Genomic DNA, 6,236 nt, shown 5'->3' on the forward strand with positions numbered 1-6,236 from the left:
CATCTTGTACAAATATTATCACATCTTATGTTGAAATTATGATATTCTGTATAAGATGTTATAAAGAGAGAAAAATATTTTTATTATTAAAAAATTATTTATAATTTTTCAATGACGAAAATACTCTTTTCTCTTTATGACATCCTATAAAAAAATTATGATATGCCGTGTAGAATATCATAATTTTAACAAAAAAATAAAATTATAAAAATTAAATGAGTATCAAATATGTATTAGAAAATGATGACTATATGATCCAATAGAGCGAAGCGGTGCGCTCAATGCCAGATTTTCTATACCGTACGTAGTGTACAAAGAATTTTCCATCGTTGCAAAAGCTGGGTGTTGGCCAAAAGTTTTTAGTAACTCGTAACCAAGGAGTCAAGGACTTCATAAATTCTGGTGTTAGTCAGGGCCCAGGTCAGTAGGTGTAGCTCAATTTCAGGAAAACTGGCGATCTAATTCACGGCTAGCTGTTGGTTGAATCGGTTGAACCAATTTTGGGTCTACCCGGAGACTGCTCGAGCTTGGTCTATCATAAATTTGACCAAAATAAGGATCATGCAACTTGATAACTAGCTAAAAGTTCATTTTAGGCGAGGCCAAGAACTGCATAACTAAAATTAAAAATAAACACTAAAATAATTCTAGATGTAGCAAAAGTAAATTGTGCCATGGAAGTAGTAATAACAAGCAACTAGAGAGATGTAATTATCTCTTGACATTGTTTATTAGCCGCTCCTACTCATTGTTTAAAGATCTAAGCCGTGGATAATAAGAAAACCTATATTATGTTATCCCTTTTTAATGGTTTTTTATAAAACCACTCCTTGTCTGTTGCAGTGCATCAGAGCCTTTTAAACTTGGAGGCTTAAAACCACTTGCACTTGCCTGTAGTTCTTTTGAGCAAGGCAAGAACTAGCCTCCTTGTCTAATTAAAAGACTCGTGGTCCCACAAGGGCAAGTTATTTAATCGATCGGGCCAAACCCAGGCCTGCTGTCAACCGTGATTAAAAGAAGAGCAGGCGAACAAAAAGCGCAGTGGTTAACTAAAGAAAAGCTGAAACAAGATTTGTTAGTGATTAAGGGATTCGTCTTTCCTAATGAAAACCTTCACGGAATTAATAACAAGCTGTTTACATAAAAGAAACCCCTCCTCCTCCATTTCTGTACACTAAAGAAACCATATGCTTCATCGCTTAATCTTTAGATCAGCTGCTAACCTCGTCATCAAGACCATGTAGAATGGTCTTTGGAGTAGAACCTTTGTCATTATAAGAACCTCCCTTCCTTTCTCTTCAGAAAAGAAGCATTGGAAAGGGATCCGGAGGAACATGGCACACATTTAAAGCTGGCAAGCCAATGATTCAGGCATCCCGGAGCCTGTCTCAGAGTGGTACAAAGAACAACGAGAAAAGCCAGCTTTGTGCATTTCTTTTTGGTCAGAGTGACAGGTCTTCCCCGGAACATGGTAGTAGATTCTGCATATGGGAATAACTTAGTAAGTGCTAGTTCCTAATGGAAGCTTTTACTTTTGCCTTGCTTTCTCGTGAAGTGAGGCTAAGGATGGCTCAGAGGTCTCATTCATAGACTTAAGCAAGTGTAATATTTGTCAGCTTTGTTGATTTATCGAAACTAGAGTTTGGAGTAAGCAATTTATACAACTGTTTGAAGAACATGATTATTCACAGGTTGCTTTGATCGTATCCACCAATGAAATGTGACTCAACAAGTCCGATCCAGGTAAATCTATAATTGGATGGATGGCCGTGATCTCATCATCTATCAAGAGATTTTTCCCCTATTTTCTTAATTTAGTGTTTTGGCAGAGAAAGAAAAATACTTTTTTTCCTCTCCAAATTGTTTAAGTTTCCATGAATCAACAAATTGCAGCATGGTATGTATATTAACTCACGTCATATTTTGGAGGAACAAGCATTTTAGAGATGCTAGTGTGTGATCCAATTGTTTCTTGACATGTAAATTTAGGCATATTCTTTGGTAGATAAATATTATAAAAAAATTGATCAATATATGAAAAAATTAGTCAACTTTCTTATTGACCAACTTGTCTATGTTCGTGCATTTTTCTCTCTTTTTATTTTTTGAGAATCCAGGAGGAAAAGAAGGCTCTTCCCCCAAGAGAGAATAGTTTATTACTATTTGAATGACATACATAGGGTTGGCTGGATTCTTTTATCAAAGCTATAAATAAGATTCCGTGTTATATGGGAATGTCGCATTAGGCATAGCGGAGAGAATACAAGTACCAATAGAGGCAACCGATTTTCTAAAACAAACAGTAAAAATCATGATCAATGGTACCTCCACATGCCAGCTAAAGAAGCATTTCACAATTTATATTTGCCACGACAGTCCACCCACTAAACTAAAAGCCTTACACGCCAATGAAGCCGAAGAGGTGAGTAAATTCAATAGCTATTTGCTGCATATTTTGATCAGAAACAATGAAAACCCAGCTTTGGAAGATGGAAGCCGTTTGCCTTGCTGTTGCCAACAGCAATATAGCTTAGAAGTGAAAGATGTGGAGATTACGTTCTTTCTAGAGACTCCCAATCGCTGTATTTATTAAGCTTTCAATCACCGGGAACCATCCGTTAATTTGCTGATGATTCCTCCAGAAGTCCCAAATTTCAAACAAAGTGGTTGGAAGCTTTGAGAGGTTGAGCTTAGCAAGGATGATGGACCAGAATTCTTTTGAGTAGCTATATTGTAGCAGGAGGTGGTTCGTGGGTTCCTCTATATTTGTGTACTTTTCAAGATGGATAAATTACTTTCCTATGGGTAGCATTTACTCATGAAATGGTGAAAAAATCTTATCTACCTAAAAGATGGCTAAATCATTTTTCCATTAGTCAATAAAGTAGACATTTAGTTTTATTTTTAAAATACCCCATCCTCATTTGCAATACCTCTATCATTCAATACCCAATAACTTAGTCATCCACTTTCTTCAAATTTAAAAAGTAGGTATTAGTTATAAGAATATGGATAAATTTAGCAACTTACCAGAAATGTAGTAATGTAAAGAACATGGATAATAGATTTCGAAACCACTTTTTATGTGTAAAAGAACATGGATAAGTTATTTTTCTGTCTAAATACTGTCTAAAAAATATTTATCCAAAAAAATATAGATTTTTAAATAAATTTTTTACCTACAAAATAAATAGACCCACATATCACACTTACTTTATTTAGCGCCTTGGTAATCCATGTTGGAGATGGAAGTAGTAGAACTTGCAGATTAAGAAGTATCCATTGGTGGGAATGAAACGTCTAAACTAATACCCAGTTTTGAAAGGGAGGGCCTTCCTCATCAGCTTCCTCAATGACAATTTGTTGAAGATTGCATAAATTTATTTATATTAAAATATCTATAGTGAAAGAGAAAAAAATAAGAGAAAAAGATAAAGAGAAGACAAGAGTTTTATTATCTATGTTTCAATCTTAAAGGCAATTTATAATACTGTACAAACTCTATAAATGAAAAATAATAATAATTGATACATAATCATGCTAACAAAGAAAAATAATACAAAATCATACTAATTACAAAGAAAAATGTTAGTTAACAAAAAAATTATTATATATTAATATATGATTTCTAAAATCATGCTAATACTTTCCTTCAAACTTAAGGTGGTACTATAAGTGCCAATTTGAATTTAAAAATTATTTTTTTTGTAGACAAACACCGTGGAAGAGAAGATTGGCTTCAAAAAGAAGATGGCTGAAGGTCGATGATCCTCGCAGATAAAAAATATCATAGAAGAAAAAACTAATACTCAAAGTGAAATCGAAGATCGATGATCTTCGCGGACAAAAACATCACGTAAGAGAAGGCTAGTGCTCAAATAGAAGACCATAGAAGATCGATGTCCTAGTAGATAAAAAATCATAGAACAAAAGAAAAACCTCAAATTGGATGATAAAGGAGTTAAAGGCAAAAAAATGCTAAAAAAAAAAATATATTTCAAAATGGATGGTGAAGGAGCTAGAGGCAAAAAAAAAAATCCAAATAAAAGGAAAATACCTCACACTGGATGGTGAAGGAGTTAAAGGCAAAAAAAAATATCTAAGAAAAATGAAAAGATCTCAAACTAGAAGATAAACGAGTCAGAAAAAAAAAATCCAAAAAAAAAAATACCTCAAACTAGATGGCGAAGGAGCTAAAGATAGAAAGACATCCAAAAAAAGAAAAATGATTTAAACTGGATGGTGAAGGAATCATAGACAGAAAAATATCCAAACAGAACGAAAAGCTTTAAATTAGGTGGTGAAGGAGTTAGAGATAGAAAATATCCAAAGAGAAAAAAAAAAGACATCAAACTGAGTGATGGAGTGAGAGGCAGAAAAATGCCCAAAGTGGAGGAAAAGATGATAAAAAATAGCTACGGATTCATCTAAATTAAAATAAAAAGATCTTCAAATATTAATCTATCAAAAAATAGATTATTTGCAAATTCACTGAAGAATAAAGAATCTGCAGGAAAAAAAAGATTGATGGATCAACACTTGTAACCACAATAAAGATGGAAGAGATGATGGTGGCATATTATATGATTGATGGCTTTGATATCATATTAAAATATTTATAGTGAAAGAAAAAATAAAAAAGAAAGATAGAAATAAGAAAAGAGCTTTATTATCTCTGTTTTAATTTCATTTAATATATCTCATAGGTTATTTATAATAGTGTACATATTTCATAAATGAAAAATAATAATGACTAGTATAAAATTATACTAATAAAAAAATAATATAAAATCATACTAACAAAGAAAAATCTCTTGGGATCATGTTAACAAAAAAATTGTTATTAGGTTGATATGTAATCCCTAAAATCATGCTAACAATTTAAGCAAAAAAAGATTGTAAATTCTAGATTACACTATCACTAGAGAGGAAAGGCTAGCATATTACATGAAGCTGAACTAGAGAATGAAATGGTGCAACATGATCTAAGAACTACCTTAGAAACACGGAGTTATACCGCCCATGGATTAGTGGTTGCAAGTGGATCTCATGGGTAGGCAGGAACATGGAAGGTGAGCTATTACATTAGATCATGCAAAGCCTATTTCTATATATCACTCATTAAATAGTATGTGAGTTCACCAATGTGCATGAATGTTAAAATGACCATTACTTGAATCATCAATGCTTCATATATACACGGTATCTGCATTCAAAAAATGATTCATCTCATTATATGAACTTTTTTGACTGGCTAGTTTAGGTTATCAAAATATTGAAGGCTAGACAAACAGAGTATGGAACAGGTGGCTAGGAAAAAAGTTTAATGTAGATATGGAGTCCAATTACGCATACTCTAGCTTGGAGATCGAACGTGCTCGGCTTGTTTTAGCTCAGTTCATGCATTTTATAGAAGTTGCTTCCATCAAGTCTCCAAATCCTAAAGGGCTTTTGTTTCAACCTCTAACAAACCGATCCAGACCGGATATTTTTTCCTGCATGGTAAGAGAACCTTATATATGTACACAGAAAGCCCTGCAGTAGTTCTTTAAAACTTCTGGGAGAAAGCAAAAGAGAATGGTGACTGTTAACGACTACTATTTGGTGATGCTTCTATTGTCACTTCATTGGATGGCCCAAATGACTGGCAAGGGCATCCAGCTCCGCTCGAAAAGTAATAATATGGACCCACATATCTTTCTTTCCCGAGGGCCTCTCAAGCTATAGACCCTTACATATTCGCATTAACCCGGCAGATCAACACACGAGCTGGTGGAATTAAATGAAGATTTGCATGCATGATACTTAGGATGCATTTGATTATATTTTTTTATTTTTTATTTTTAATTTTTAAAAATATATATATTTTATTTTATTATTAATAAAAAAAAAAAGTAAAAAGTATGTTTGGTAACTACGTTGTTATAAAGTAAAAAGCAACATTTGAGAATGACGAATGAAGAGCTCGATTAGGGAGAAGGTTCGAAAAGAGAGGGAGAAGGATCGGAAAGATGAGAGCTCGACGAAAGAGAAGGATTTAGGCTTTTTGCTTTTTGATTTGATGTTTTAGATATAGAAAAATAAAAAAATAAATAAATAAATAAATAAGTTTTGAAAAGTAAAATATTTTTATTTTGCATATAAAATAATTATTTTGATTTTTTTTATTTTGATTTTTTACTTTCATGTTGTTATCAAATATTTTTTTTTGATTTTTATTTTTTAAAAATTAAAAA

This window comes from Elaeis guineensis, chromosome 7 (genome assembly GCF_000442705.2).
Source record: "Elaeis guineensis isolate ETL-2024a chromosome 7, EG11, whole genome shotgun sequence".
Classification (NCBI taxonomy): domain Eukaryota; kingdom Viridiplantae; phylum Streptophyta; class Magnoliopsida; order Arecales; family Arecaceae; genus Elaeis; species Elaeis guineensis.